General features: G+C 56.0%; 2 pseudogenes; both read left to right on the top strand.

Moving 5' to 3' along the window:
• Positions 1-878: 878 nt before the first annotated feature.
• Positions 879-3,512, top strand: LOC147527670 (protocadherin gamma-B5 pseudogene; annotated as a pseudogene).
• Positions 3,513-5,181: 1,669 nt separating this feature from the next.
• LOC147527669 (protocadherin gamma-A10 pseudogene) lies at positions 5,182-11,062 on the top strand (annotated as a pseudogene).
• Positions 11,063-14,878: the final 3,816 nt, after the last annotated feature.

The following is a 14,878-nucleotide window of genomic DNA, read 5'->3' as shown; positions in this document are numbered from 1 at the left end:
TCCCCCAAGTATGGAGACACAAAGTTGTTTTGTGAATCAGAAACACAATAATAAAGGTCATTCTGCTGTGTTAGCATAGAGCTGTACACATTACCTTTCGAGTGATGTATTTCTCAGTGTAATTTTTCTTCTCCTTAAAATGAACATTAACAACGGGACAAACACCAGATAGTGACATGAGGAAAAGGCAGAAATTTAGGGAAGATGTTAAACTTTTTCAAGGTCTGGCATGAATGGATTGCAATGACTTTTGCTTCGTTCTGTTTCTGATTACTTGTTGATTGCTCCAACCTAAAGAGTTTTCTCTTGATATTAGTCTCAGTTGACTAAAGCAGAACTGAAAATACCTGACAACGCACTAAAAAGCTCCGAAATATCTTAGTTATCTATAACGTTGTGTATTTCTCTTATAGTTCTGTCTTGATTTTATTAAGAGCAGCTGAGTTCATTTAGTTACTGCTCTGCCATGAATATTTACAACTGACAGTTCATAGCGACTCGAAGAGATGTCCTAAAAGTCCCGGACAGCGTAGCTCAGTTTCAAACGCTTTTGGCGTTGCAGCAAGGAATTGCCTCTGCGCTTCCTAACTGGAACAACAACGAGCCCCCGAATCGGGGTGCATCGGCGGAGCAGCGGCGAGAAGCGCGGGCCCCCGGGAGCGCGGGCATCCGGCGGCTGCGGTGTCGCGGCGGCGCCTCCGGGTGCCGCTGTTGGCCGCCGCGGAGCCGCGCTGGAGCCGCAGCCGCAGCCGCAGCCGCAGCCGGAGCCGCGTCCGGCCCCCGCAGGCTGCTCGCTCGGGCGGCGGCGGCTGCGGAGAGCGGCCGGGACGGAGGGAGGGCAGCGGCAGGAGAGAGGAGCGCGGCGAGCGCTGCCCAGAATGGCGGGCAGGCAGAGCCCGAGGGCGAGTGCGAGTGGGAGTGGGGGGCGGCGGCGAGCAGGCGGGCGAGTGCTGCTGGGCGCGGTGCTGCTGGGCTTGTGCTGCCGGGCGGCGCCGGAGCGGATCCGCTACGCCATCGCCGAGGAGCTGGGCAGAGGGTCGCTGGTGGGGCCGCTGGCGCGGGACGTGGGGCTGAGCCCGGCCGAGCTGCCGGCGCGGAGGGCTGCGGCTGAGCGCGGAGAAGCCCTACTTCGGCGTGAGCGGGGACAGCGGCGACCTGTACGTGAGCGAGAGGCTGGACCGGGAGGAGATGTGCGGCGAGGCGGCGTCCTGCTCCGTCAGCTTCGAGGCGCTGGTGGAGAACCCGCTGAACGTTTTCGATGTCGAGGTGGTCATTCAGGACGTCAACGACAACTCCCCGCGCTTTCTGCAAGACGACTTCCATCTGGAGATCAACGAGTTGACTTCTCCCGGTGCCCGCTTTGCCTTGGGCATGGCGGAAGACGCGGACGTGGGCAGCAACTCGCTGCAGGGCTACGAGCTGGAGGCCAACGGGTACTTGGCGGTGGAGGTGAAGGAGAGCCAGGACGGCAGCAAGTTGGCGGAGCTGGTGCTGCGGCGCGCGCTGGACCGGGAGAGCGAGCCGAGCCTGCGGCTGGTGCTGACGGCGCTGGACGGCGGCGAGCCGCCGCGGAGCGGCACCGCCCAGCTCTGCATCAACGTCACCGACGCCAACGACAACCCACCCATGTTCGCGCAGGACCGGTACCGCGTGAGCATGCGCGAGGACGCGCTGCCGGGCTCGCCGGTGCTGATCGTGTCCGCCTCCGATGCCGACGCCGGTACCAACGCCCGCATCACCTACGGCTTCGGGAAGACGCCGACCAAGGCGCTTCAGAAGTTCGTGATGGACGCGGAGAGCGGGACGATCACGCTGCGGGAAGCACTGGACTTTGAGGAGACGCGAGGCTACAGGCTGCTGGTGGAGGCGAGGGACGGTGGCGGTCTGGTGGCGCACTGCGAGGTGGAGGTGGAGGTGCTGGACGTGAACGACAACGCGCCCGAAGTGACACTGACGTCGGTGTCGAGCCCAGTGGCCGAGGACGCGCCGCCGGGCACGGTGGTGGCGCTGGTGAAAGTGCGGGACCGGGACTCCGGGGAGAACGGTCAGGTGTCGTGCGAGCTGTCGGGCGAGGCGCCGCTGTCGATGGTGGCATCGTCGGGCGGGTCGTACAAGGTGGTGACGGCGAGCGCGCTGGACCGGGAGCAGGCGGCCGAGCACCGGGTGCGGGTGGTGGCCAGGGACCGTGGCAGCCCGTCGCTGTGGAGCCAGACGGAGCTGGTGGTGGATGGTGTCGGACGTGAACGACAACGCGCCGGTGTTCGAGGAGGCCGCGTACAGCGCGTACGTGGCGGAGAACAACGCGGCGGGCGCGGAGGTGGTGCGCGTGCGCGCGCGGGACGCGGACGCGGGCGCGAACGGGCGCGTGAGCTACTGGCTGGCGGGCGGCAGCGCGGGCGCGGCGGCGTACGTGTCGGTGGAGGCGCGGAGCGGCGCGGTGTACGCGCAGCGGGCGTTGGACTACGAGGAGTGCCGCGAGTTCGCGGTGGGCGGTGCGCGCGCAGGACGGCGGGGCGCCGTCGCGGAGCTCGACGGCGACGGTGCGCGTGTTCGTGCTGGACCGCAACGACAACGCGCCGCGGGTGCTGTGGCCGGCGGCGGGCGCGGAGGCGGCCCCGGGGGCGTTCGAGGTGTTGCCGCGGTCGGCCGAGGCCGGCTACCTGGTGGCCAAGGTGGTGGCGGTGGACGCGGACGCGGGGCGCAACGCGTGGCTGTCGTACGAGCTGGTGCAGGCGGCGGAGCCGGCGCTGTTCCGCGTGGGGCTGCACAGCGGCGAGGTGCGCACGGCGCGGGCCGTGGCCGAGAGGGACGCGGCGAAGCAGCGGCTGGTGGCCGTGGTGAAGGACCACGGGCAGCCGGCGCTGTCGGCCACGGCCACGCTGCACGTGGTGCTGGCCGAGAGCTTGCAGGAGGCGCTGCCGGAGCTGAGCGAGCGGGCGGCGGGCGCCGAGGCGCCGGCGGAGCTGCAGTTCTACCTGGTGCTGGCGCTGGCGCTGCTGTGCGCCCTGTTGGTGCTGAGCGTGGCGCTGGCCGTGCTGGCGCGGCTGCGCCGGGCCGGGCCGCCCGCCGTGCTGCGCTGCCTGGGCGCGCAGCGCTTGTCGCTGGCCGGCGCCGCCTTCCCGGCCGACTTCTGCGAGGGCACCTTGCCCTACTCCTACAACCTGTGCGTGGCGCCGGGCCGCGCCGTGGCCGAGGCCGCTTGGCTGCCGCCGCCGCTGCCCAGCCTGGCCGCCGAGGAGCCTGTCGGCGGGGAGCCCTGCGGGAAGCGGAGCCCGAGCAGCAGCAGCAGCAGCGCCGGCGCGGGAGAGCCGCCCGCGGAGCCCGACGCACCGCAGGTCTGTACGCCCGCGCGCTCTCGCTCTCTCCTTGAGCCTTTCTCAACCGCTGTCCTCTTTCCCTCGGTTTCCCCCGGGCGCAGCGCATCCGGGGAAGTGGTGTTCCAGGTCTCCGTGAAAGAAGGAGCGGGGTATCCCCTTTCCACTCACAGCTGGCAGCAGCGGCGGCGCTTTTAGGTTCTTCATGGTCATAGTTAAGTGAGACAGGTTAACTATTCCAGACATCGTTTCTTTGTGCAGTTATTTCTCTCTCCTTTGTGTTTTTTTTTTTTTTCCTTACATCCCGGGTGGTGGTTCCCTCTTTTTTTTTTTGCCGTTCCGCATCTGTCTTTCATACTCAGGTTAAGGTGTAGAATGCGACCTCAAGAAGAAAATATATATTCGTTGTTGTATCTGCTTGTTTACCAGGAGAGACTTCTACCCAGGAAGGCCCTGAGACCGTATCTAAAAAGACAAGGAGACAAGGCAAAGTGATACTAATTAGGCACTTGAAAAAAGTCCATTTACACTTTTACAAATGGTCCGCGTACTTTAGGGTGTGCAGCTGTTCTTGTCTTCTGCCATTCAACAGTATTTGTTGGAAAGGTGTCCTACCAACATGAAGATTCAATGATTAGGGGAATATCTATTAATAAAGTGGCGATACTTTACACCTCGGTGTCTGACAAAAGGAAAGCCCCTTCCTGATCGTTTAAGCTATCAAATAATTGATGAAATTTAAATCTGTATTGACTCTACAAACTCTACATTTATGTGGGCTATTAGAAAGGGAAATCATACGTTAATATAATTTAGCTTTCCTTTTCAAATATAAGCTGTACCTTTAAGTGTACCAAAACTGTAACGCACATGTACATGTCCCTCTTCTTGCTGTATTCGCAAAGCCATTTGCCCTGCAGTTTGCGGGGAGCCCAGCAGATGGTTCTGGCCAGGTTCACTGCAGGTGCTTCCTGCCTCCTGGGGAGTTGTAGTAGAGTCAGTGCGAGGTGCTAAAGCCTGAAAGCGGGGTGGGTGAGAAAGAACGATTTTCGAGCTGTGTGGGAGCCTCCTGCTGTACTGTGTTCCCAGGAAGTTCTTCGAGGGAGAAATCCCGGAACCCCTGTCCCGTGCCTGAGCAAGCCCGGGGTCAGGGGGAAGGGTCTCCATATGAGTGCATTGACTCCACCCTCTCCAGCCTTGAAACGTCTGATCTCGATCAGTGGTGATCAAGTTAATTTAAAGCGTGTTCCGTGCGAACTGAAACATTTAAAGACGAGTTCCTGCCGCTTGGGGTCGATGAGTCTGGTGTCTCCGGTTTTGCGGGAGTGTGAGTCTAAGTATCAGATTTTGTATTTCAGAGCCTGTTTTCTTTTGCTATCCTTGTACCAGTCATTCAAGCATGACTGCTACAGAAATCGGTGTTGAGAACTGTGCTTTTGGACAAATAGACTAAACCCACTAATATTCTGCACGTCATATAACGAACAAATTCCCAAGAAGTTCTTCGAGGGAGAAATATTTGAAGACGCTTGGGTCCATGAGCCTGATATCTCTGGTTCTCCACAGGTGTGTGTCTGTGTTTCGTATTTCGGATCCTGTTTTCTTTTACTATCTCTATACCAGTCATTCAGGCATGAATGCTACAAAATCCGTGTTGGGGATTGTGCTTTTGGACTATATGATTCAACTCGTATTATTCTGCACATCATAATACGAAAAATTACTTTACTTTAGCTGTATCGCCATTAGCTAGTCATTTTCGCCATGCAGTAGAAATACGGTGACCACGAAAGGTTTCTCCCGGTGGGAGTCCACCTCGATCATCAAAGCAGAGATCGAGTGGAGAAAAGCTTCGCAGGAGATCCCCATGGGATGGGAAGCGTGTTCGGGGCGCAGGTGCCGTCCCCGCGAGCTGCCGGTGGGAGATGCCGGGCGGGCAGCTCTCGGTGCGTGCAGTGCCGGGAGGAGGCTGCGGGCGCCGCTGTTGACCGAGGAGGAGCGAGAGGAAGGCCGGAGCGCTGCAGGCAGCCCCGCCCGCTGCGATCGGTGTGCCAGCGTCCCGCGGTGCGGAGCCGTGCGGCAGCGAGGCGGAGGGGTCGGCGGCAGCGGCCGGGAGCGGCGAGACGCGGCAGGAGCCGGAGAGAAGACGAAGAGGGATCCGTGTCAGCGTTCGGCGGCGGTGCGGTGTCATTTTTGTTGCGGCGGCGATGTGCGCGGCGCGGAGGCGGTGGGGCCGGCGGGAGCGAGCCCTGCTGTGGGTCGTGCTGGTGGCGGCGTGGAGGCGGCGTGGGGGCAGCTGCGCTACTCGGTTCCCGAGGAGCTGCCGAAGGGCTCGTTCGTGGGCGACGTGGCCAAGGACCTGGGGCTGCAGCTGCCGGCGCTCCACGACCGCGGCGTCCGCATCATAGAACGAGGTAGGACGCAGTATTTCGGTCTGCATGGGAAGACGGGCCATTTGGTGACGGGCGGAGAGGATCGACAGAGAGCAGCTGTGCGAGAGTGTGCAGCAATGCGTGCTGCGCTGTGAGGTGATAGTGGAGGGAGAAATGCAGGTTTATGGAATCGAAGTGGAAATCACGGACATTAACGATAACGCGCCCAGCTTCCAAGAGCCAGAAAACAGAACTCAGAGTGAGCGAGCTGACCGCCCCAGGGTCGCGATTTCCTCTCCGGAACGCTCATGACCCGGACTCTGGCCCGAATTCCCTGCAGAGCTACGAGCTGAGCGGCGACGATCACTTCTCGCTGGCCGTGCAGGCGGGTCCCGGCGGGGCTCAGAATCCGAGCTGGTGCTGGCGAAGGCGCTGGACCGGGAGGAGGCGGCGCTGCACGAGCTGGTGCTGAGGGCGAGCGACGGCGGAGAGCCGTCGCGGACGGGCACGGCGCGGATCCGCGTGTTGGTGCTGGACGCGAACGACAACGCGCCCGTGTTCAGCCAGGCGGAGTACGCGGTGCGTGTGGCGGAGGACGTGCCCGTGGGCCTCCACCCTCGTCACCGTCACGGCCACCGACGCCGACGAGGGTCTGAACGGGCACGTGAAATACAGTTTCCATAAAATTTCAGACCGATCATCAGAAATGTTTCAGTTGGACTCTGAAACTGGAGAAATATCCCTTAAGGACAGTTTGGACTTTGAGAAAATCTCCTCACATAAACTGGAAGTGCAGGCACATGACGCAGGAGAGCTCTTCGACACAGCAAAAGTCACGATTATGGTGACAGACGTGAATGACAACGCGCCCGAATTGACTGTAACGTCTCAGCTGAGCGAGATCTCGGAGGACGCCCCGCAGGGGACTGTGGTGGCCCTGCTGCACGTGCAGGACCGGGACTCGGTGGCGAACGGGGACGTGCGGTGCTCACTAGACGGAGGCGTCCCGTTCCGTCTGGAGAAGTCGTTTGAGGACTACTACCGCGTAGTGACGTCGCGGGAGCTGGACCGGGAGGAGGTGTCGGAGTACAACGTGACGGTGCGGGCGGCGGACGGCGGGTCGCCGTCGCTGCGGAGCAGCGCGGTGGTGGCGCTGCGGGTGCTGGACGTGAACGACAACGCGCCGGTGTTCGCGGAGGCGCGGTACAGCGCCCGCGTGGCCGAGAACAACGCGGCGGGCGCGCTGGTGCTGCGGGTGCGGGCGACGGACGCGGACTGGGGCCAGAACGCGCGCGTGCGGTACCGGCTGGGGGAGGGTCGCGTGCGGGGGCGCGGCGCTGTCGTCGTACGTGTCGGTGGAGGCGGAGACGGGCGCGCTGTACGCGCTGCGGTCGTTCGACTACGAGGAGGTGCGCGAGGTGGGGCTGTGGGTGCGGGCGGAGGACGGCGGCGCGCCGGCGCTGAGCAGCAACGTGTCGGTGCGGCTGGAGATCGTGGACGAGAACGACAACGCGCCGCAGGTGCTGTACCCGCCGCCGGCAACCGGCGTCGGCGTCGTCGTCGGGCGCGGGCTGGGCGGGCGTGGAGCTGGCGCCGCGCTGGGCGGCGGCCGGGGCGCTGGTGGCCAAGGTGGTGGCGGTGGACGCGGACGCGGGGCAGAAACGCGTGGCTGTCGTACGAGCTGGCGAAGGCGACGGAGCCGGGGCTGTTCCGCGTGGGGCTGCACAGCGGCGAGGTGCGCACGGCGCGCTCGCCGCTGGCCCGCGACGCGGCGCGGCAGAGCTGGTGGTGGTGGTGAAGGACCACGGGCGGCCGGCGCTGTCCGGCCACGGCCACGCTGACGGTGGTGCTGGGCGAGAGCGTGGCCGAGCTGGTGTCGGAGCTGGGCAGCGCTGCGGCGGCGCCGGCGAGGCGGGCGGCAGGCTGACGCGCTGGCTGGTGGTGGCCGTGGCGGCCGTGTCGTGCCTCTTCGTCGCCTTCCTGCTGCTGCTGCTGGCGCTGCGCCTGCGGCGCTGGCGCCGCTCGCAGCTGCTGGCGGCGGGCAGCGGCGCGTGGCGCGGCGTGCCCGCCTCGCACTTCGTGGGCATCGACGGCGTCCGCGCCTTCCTGCGTCCTACTCGCACGACGTGTCCGCTCACGGCCGACTCGCGCAAGAGCCAGCTCCGCTCGTCGGCCGCCGGCAGCTGCTGCGACCACCCTCCCGGCCCGCCCGCCGCCCGCCGAGCCCGCGCCGCTGCTCGGGGAGGACCCCGCCGCTGCCCCGGTGAGTGCCTCTGCCGACGCTTTGCTGCCTTTCCGGCCTCGCTGGCCTGCCTGCCCGCTCCTGCCCGTCCCGTTCCTGCGTGCGTGCGGGTGAGGCGGGGCAGTGGTTGGTGCCGAGAGACCCCGTGTGCCCGTGCCTCTTGCTCGTGTAGGGCATTTGCTGCTGGAGGTTTCCTCAGCCTTGTAGGTGGTGTGGAGGACGGGAGAGAGGAAGGTACTTGGTAGTTATCCTTTTTACTGTTAGGGGGAGGAGATGTAAACCTGACCATAGGAAACGCAGTGCATGTGCGTGGAGCAGTTCATGTGTTTTAAGGACAAGGGGGTCTCTGCTGGAGAACCATGCCAAAATCAATGCACCTCCCTTCCTGGTATGCTTTCAAGGCAGCCAATGATGTATGTTACAGGGGAAGGGTCTGGTCAACTGGCCCTTTATTGTCATGTGCTTGAATATTGCGAGGGTCAAAGAACACCATGCAGGTTGTGAAGGGTTGGAGCCAAGCCGTGCATGGGGAGCTGTTGAAGAACCCAAGATGTATGGTTTTCTCCTTTCCCCGTTTGGTGCCCATCTGTAGTATCATGCAGTGGGTTTGTTCTTCCCGGAGAAGTTTGACTAGAAGACTTATTACTGCAGCTGTAGTTGGAGCCCTGGAAGGTTCCTCCTTTGTGTTTGCAGGTCATTGTCAATTCTGGACTAATAGCTTGATTAAGTACTTATAATAGATGACATAATGGGAGCTTGGAAAGAGCATAGTCATTATGTACTCAATACCTAATGATGTACCTACTCTAAGTGCCACAGCTTAGAAGAGATGTATGTGATAAGTCAAATATTGTCCACGGTAAGAAGTTGTCTGTGAAAGTTCTCTTTGACTGGAGTCTATCTGCAAAGTATGACGATCAACCTGCTCCTTCCCGTCTCTTTCCTCCTTGCGTGCCGATAGGGGGAGTAGATGTAATTTGACCATAGGAGACGCAGCGCAGGTGTGTGGAACAGTTCATGTGTTTTAGGGAGAGAGGAGATTCCTCCTTGTATGAAGTTCTGCCTCCAGTCCTCTGCTGGTAACATGGAAAACAGTGAACCTCCCTTTGTGGTATGCTTCCAAGGCTGCTAATGGTACACGTTAGAAAAGAAGGGTCTTGTCAACTGGCCCTTTGATGTCATGTGCTTGAATATTGTGAAGGTCAAAGAACACCATGCAGGTTGTGAAGGGTTGGAGAAAAGCTGTGCTTGAGGGGCTGTTGAAGACCCCAAGATGCATGGTTTGCTCCTTTCCCTGGTCGGTGCCCATCTGTAATATCTATCACGGAGTGTAAGTTTGTTTTTCCCAGACAAGTTTGGCTAGAAGACATGTTACTCCAGCTGTAGTGGAAGCCCTGGAATGTTCCTTCTGTATGTTTACAGGTCATCGTCAGTTATTGACTAGCAGCTTGATTATGGCAGATGACATAATGGGAGCTTTGGGAAGAGCATATTCATTACCTACTCAGTGCTCCATTATGTAGCTGCAGTCTAGAAGACTGTAAGTCTTCTGTAAGTCTAAGTGCCACAGTCTAGAAGAGTACGTTCTGATCCCTTCCATCCTGTGGGTATTAAATTCTTGCCTGGCTTGTTGCAATTATCTGAAGGTGGGCTGTTCTCTCTGAAAAAATGTAGGATTTTCACAGGACATTTGCCTGGCTGTCCAATGTTTACAGGTTTAAAGACAAAGACTTTCATAGAGGTGTTTCCTTAAAATATTACTGGAAGAAAAACTCTTCCTTGTCACAGAGACATGGTGAGAAGCCAAATGTTATGCACAGTGAGAAGTTATCTATGCAACTTTTCTGTGGGTGGAGTGTATCTGCAAAAGATGGAAATGACAACTATGCAATCTGTGAAGGGTGTGAGAAGAGTCTTGGTGGTTCCGTGTGTGAGGAGGTAACTGGTGGAGACATGGTGTGTATTTTGTCCGTTCCCAAGGTTTATTGCTGGTCTTCTGAAGATGAGTCTGAAGGTGTCTTGTTTTTGAATATCACTTTCCTGGGATTGGCCAAGTTGTGAGTTCATCAGTTTGCTTTCCTATTGCATGAGGTTCTCCATGAATGGTAGTTAAAGTCCTGCCTTGCTTGTCATGGTGAGGTAAAGGTGGGCCTCTGTGTGTTCTGATGATGTCACTGGAAGAAATGCTCTTGCTCGTCACATACGCAGGGTAGGAAGTCAGTGCAAGATCAGTGAAAGACTGGCCGCGAAGCAGGAAAAGAGGGGGTTGTATGCTCCATCTGACTGGGAGGGTGCTTTACAGTCAAGCCTGGTGCCAAGGCCTCTGCCACTTGCACCGAGTCTCCTTTTCCTGCATCCTGGAAGGGGATGCCAATCCTCTGGCTCATCTGTCTGCAAGGAATAGCCTGGAAGTGTAAACATGACTCAGAGGTACTCTTTCTAGTAATTGCTGTGGGAAATGTCATTTTGTTCCACCCTTATGTCCTTGTAAGACTGTGATGTAGTTTCATCCTGGTTGTATTGAATTTTTGCCGTCTGTGACCAACTTCAGATGTTATTAATGCCTCCTGCTTATATGAAGTAACTGCTGATACTTTGTTGACATTAAAATTGGTGTGAATGTAGGGGATGGGAGGGTATTTATGCTAGGAATTTATGGGTTTGGGGCTTGTTATATGAAGTATGTGTGAGGGAAGTTACTCCTTATATGCACTGTCATGTTGGATACAATTATCCTGTGAATGGTAGTTCTTGACGTACACAATAAAGATTGCGTTAACGCTTGCAGAGTCATGTATTGTGCCAGTTGCCCATGTGCCCGATGGTGTCTTCGAGTGATACTTTGATGACTGAGTCTTTTAATTGAGCTACATATCAGCTATGCTCTTTAGAACAATTTACATTTCTTTGAATTAATGTGACCTTTCGGCAGGGTGAAAAATTCATTCTGTCCAGAGACAGGACAGATTAAAGAACTTGCTGAAGTATAATTTGAAATGCCTAAAAGATGGGTTGAAAGGTTAGTTATTCCCAGTTGTTAGATGAGGCCCGCAGTTGTGGTTCCATGTGTTTTCCCTCTTTTGTTGTCCAAAGAAATTGACATTGAGGAACTGTGGCTGTGGTCTTTGGTGTGAGCTCCTGTATGAGTCTCCTGTGGACTTTTTACCAACTAGATACTTTTCTTGTGTACCTTCTACAATTGACACAATCTGAAACGTTAAGCTAGGATTCCTTCACTTTGCTAGTTTTCCCATTCTTTGCGTTTTTTGTTGTCCGTGTCTAAAGCTAGGCCTCATTGTGCAGTTAACCCTTGAAATGTTTAAAGATCTCTTATAATTGTTCATCTGGGGGAGCAGTTACAATCTGTCATTGAAGTTCAGCTGCCAAGACAAAGACTTTGATCTACTTCTGTTCCCCTAAAAGTGTCACTGAATGAAATGCTTTTTCACATGTGACTGACATGACCAAAAGTTGGATAGTGTCCATGGTGCAGTTAAAGACTGTGAATACAGAGGAAGGAAGGTGAGAGGCCAGCTTTGAACTGGGAAAATGGTAGGTCAATGTGTTTTGGCTGAGCAATGGTTTGGTTCTGCATGATGCCACAGGCCTGTGCCATTCATGCTGTAATCGTGGTTTCCGAGCCCTGGTAGGCAATGGTAGTCCTCCAGTCATAAAGTGTTAGCCTTCTGTTTCTTCTCAGAATGTTGTTGAGGCAGACAAATGTACCTCCCTTCTTGGTGGATCATAATGCGTTATCCTCTTGTGATATGTTTGCCAATTCTGAGAAGGTCAGAAGCAAGTATTGTAGGGCTGAAGAGATGACAGGAGAGCTCTGTGGGGCGCTGCAAAAGAACAGATGGTCATTTTGTCCACTTGTCCTAGTTAACACAACCATGTTTCTTTGATCATGGGGAGGCTTTCACTGAACCAGGTCTGATGGCACTGGATGGGACCTGCCTTTCTCAGAGGGGAACCAGGGTCTTAGCGCAAAAGCTAGCAGGGCTCATTGACAGGGCTTTAAACGATTTGAAGGGGGAGGGGGGAATATCAAGAATGATAAAGATATGCTGGAAGTACCTGTAGAACAGAAGAAGGGAATTCCAGCCGCTCCAGCCAGGAAGTCAGGTTCATCTGGGGCCCAACTTAAATGCCTTTATGCCAATGCGCGCAGCATGGGAACAAGCAAGAGGAGTTAGAAGTGTGTGCGTGCCTGTTGGGATATGATCTTATGGTCATCAGGGAGACGTGGTGGGATGACTCCTATGACTGGAGTGTCAGAATAGAAGGGTACAGGCTCTCTAGGAAGGATAGGCAGAGAAGAAAAGGAGGAGGAGTTGCCCTCTGTGTCAAGGACCAGCTAGAGTGCATGGAGCTGCACCTGGGGACGAAGGAGTCCCGACTGAGAGCTTATGGGTCAGGATTAAAGGCAGAGCAGGGACAGGGGACGTGGTAGTAGGGTCTGCTACAGACCACCTGACCAGGAGGACTGGGTGATGAGGCCCCCTACAGACAGATAGGAGCTGCCTCACGTTCATGAGCCCTGGTCCTCATGGGGGACTTCAACCACCCTGATATCTGTTGGAAGGACAACACAGCAAGGCACAGGCAATCAGGAGGTTCCTGGAATGCATGGCTGATAACTTGCTTCTCCCAAGTGTTAGAGGAACGCAACGAGGAGAGGTGCTACGCTGGACCTTGTTCTCACTAACAGTTGAAGGGCTTGGTGGGGACGTGACCGCTCAAGGACAGCTTGGCTGCAGCCATCATGAAATGGTAGAATTCAAGATACTTAGAGAAGCAAGGAGGGTGCATAGCAGACTCACTACCCTGGATTTCAGGAAAGCAGACTTTGCCTCTTCAAGGATCTCCTCGCTAGAGTACAATGGGATGAGGCGCTGGAGGGAAGAGGGGCACAAGAAAGCTGGTTAATATTGACGGATCACCTCCTCCAAGCTCAGGAGCGGTGCATCCCAACAAAGAGAAAGTCAGGTAGGAACACCAGGAGGCCCGCATGGATGAATAAGGAGCTCCTGGACCAACTCGGGCACAAAAAGAAAGCCTACAGGGGGTTGGAAGCAAGGACAGGTATCCTGGGAAGAATACAGAGAAATTGTCCGAGTAACCAGAGATCAGGTTAGGAAAGCCAAAGCCCTGATAGAGTTAAATCTGGCTCAGGGACATCAAGGGCAACAAGAAAGGCTTCTACAGATATGTCAGTGGTAAAAAGAGATCTAGGGAAAATGTAGGCCCTCTCCGGAAGGAAACGGGGGACATGGCCACCCAGGATGAGGAGGAAGGCTGAGGTTCTCAATGACTTCTTTGCCTCATGGCAAGAGGTCTAGCAGCATGGCCCAAGTCACGGAAGGCAAAGGCAGGGACTGGGAGAATGCAGAGCCGCGCACTGTAGAGATCAGCAATGTGCACTGGCAGCCCAGAAAACCGCCGTTTCCTGGGCTGCATCAGAAGAAGTATGGCCAGCAGGTCGAGGAAAGTGATTCTATCCCTCTACTCAGCTCTCGTGAGACACCACCTGGAATACTGTGTTCAGCTCTAGAGTCCCCAACACAAGAAGGACATGAAGCTGCTGGATCAAGTCCAGAGGAGGCCACGAAGATGATCCGAGGGCTAGAGCACCTCTGCTATGAAGACAGGCTGAGAGAGTTGGGGCTCTTCAGCCTGGAGAAGAGAAGGCTCCGGGGTGATCTTATTGCAGCCTTCCAGTACCTAAAGGGGCTACAGGAAAGCTGGAGAGGGACTTTTTACAAGGGCGTGTAGTGATAGGACAAGGGGCAATGGCTTTAAACTGAAAGAGGGCAGATTTAGGTTAGATATAAGAAAGGAATTCTTTACATTGAGGGTGGTGAGGCACTGGAACAGGTGCCCAGAGAAGTTGTGGATGCCCCATCCCTGGAAGTGTTCAAGGCCAGACTGGATGAGGCTTTGGGCAACCTGGTGTAGTGGAGGATTTCCCTGCCCATGGCAGGGGGATTGGAACTAGATGATATTTGAGGTCCCTGTCCATCCACTCTAACCTTCTATGATTCTATGAAACACAAAAAGGAGCCTAGAGAGGTTGGAAGCAAGGACAGGTAGCCTGGGAAGAATACAAAGAAATTGTCCGAGCAGCCAGAGATCAGGTTAGGAAAGCCAAAGCCCTGATAGAATTAAATCTAGCTAGGGACATCAAGGGCAACAAGAAAAACTTCTATAGGTATGTCAGTGATAAAAAGAGATCTAGGAAAACATAGGCCCTTTCTGGAAGGAAATGGGAGAACTGGTTACCCAGGAATGGAGAACGCTGAGGTACTCAATGACTTCTTTGTCTCAGTCTTCACTGGCAAGAGCTCGAACTGCACAGCACAAGTTACAGAAGGCAAAGCCAGGGACTGGGAGAATGAAAACCTGCCCACTATAGGAGAAGATCTGGTCTGAGACCATCTAAGGAATCTGAATGTGGACAAGTCCATGGGACCTGATGCCGTGCATCCGTGGGTCCTGAGGGAACTGGTGACTGGAGTTGCTAAGCTACTATCCATCATATTTCAGAAGTCGTGGCAATCTGGTGAAGTTCCCAATGACTGGAAAAGGGGAAACATAGCACCCATCTTTAAAAAGGGGAAAAAAGAAGACCCAGGGAACTACCGACCAGTCTGTCTCACCTCCGTGCCCGGCAAGATCATGGAGCAGATCCTCCTGGCGACTATGCTAAGGCACATAGAAAATAAGGGGGTGATTGGTGACAGCCAACATGGTTTCACAAAGCGCAAATTGTGCCTGACTAATTTGGTGGCCTTCTATGATGGGCTTACAGCGTTGGTGGATAAGGGAAGAGCACCGACATCATGTACCTGACTTGTCCAAAGCATTTGATGCTGTCCCACACGACATCCTTGTCTCTAAACTGGAGAGACATGGATTTGAAGGATGGGCCACTCGGTGGATAAGGAATT

Source organism: Tauraco erythrolophus, chromosome 16, assembly GCF_009769465.1.
Source record: "Tauraco erythrolophus isolate bTauEry1 chromosome 16, bTauEry1.pri, whole genome shotgun sequence".
NCBI classification, from domain to species: Eukaryota; Metazoa; Chordata; class Aves; order Musophagiformes; family Musophagidae; genus Tauraco; species Tauraco erythrolophus.
The sequence above is the reverse complement of the archived record's forward strand: the minus strand, read 5'-3'. Positions and strand labels throughout refer to the sequence as shown.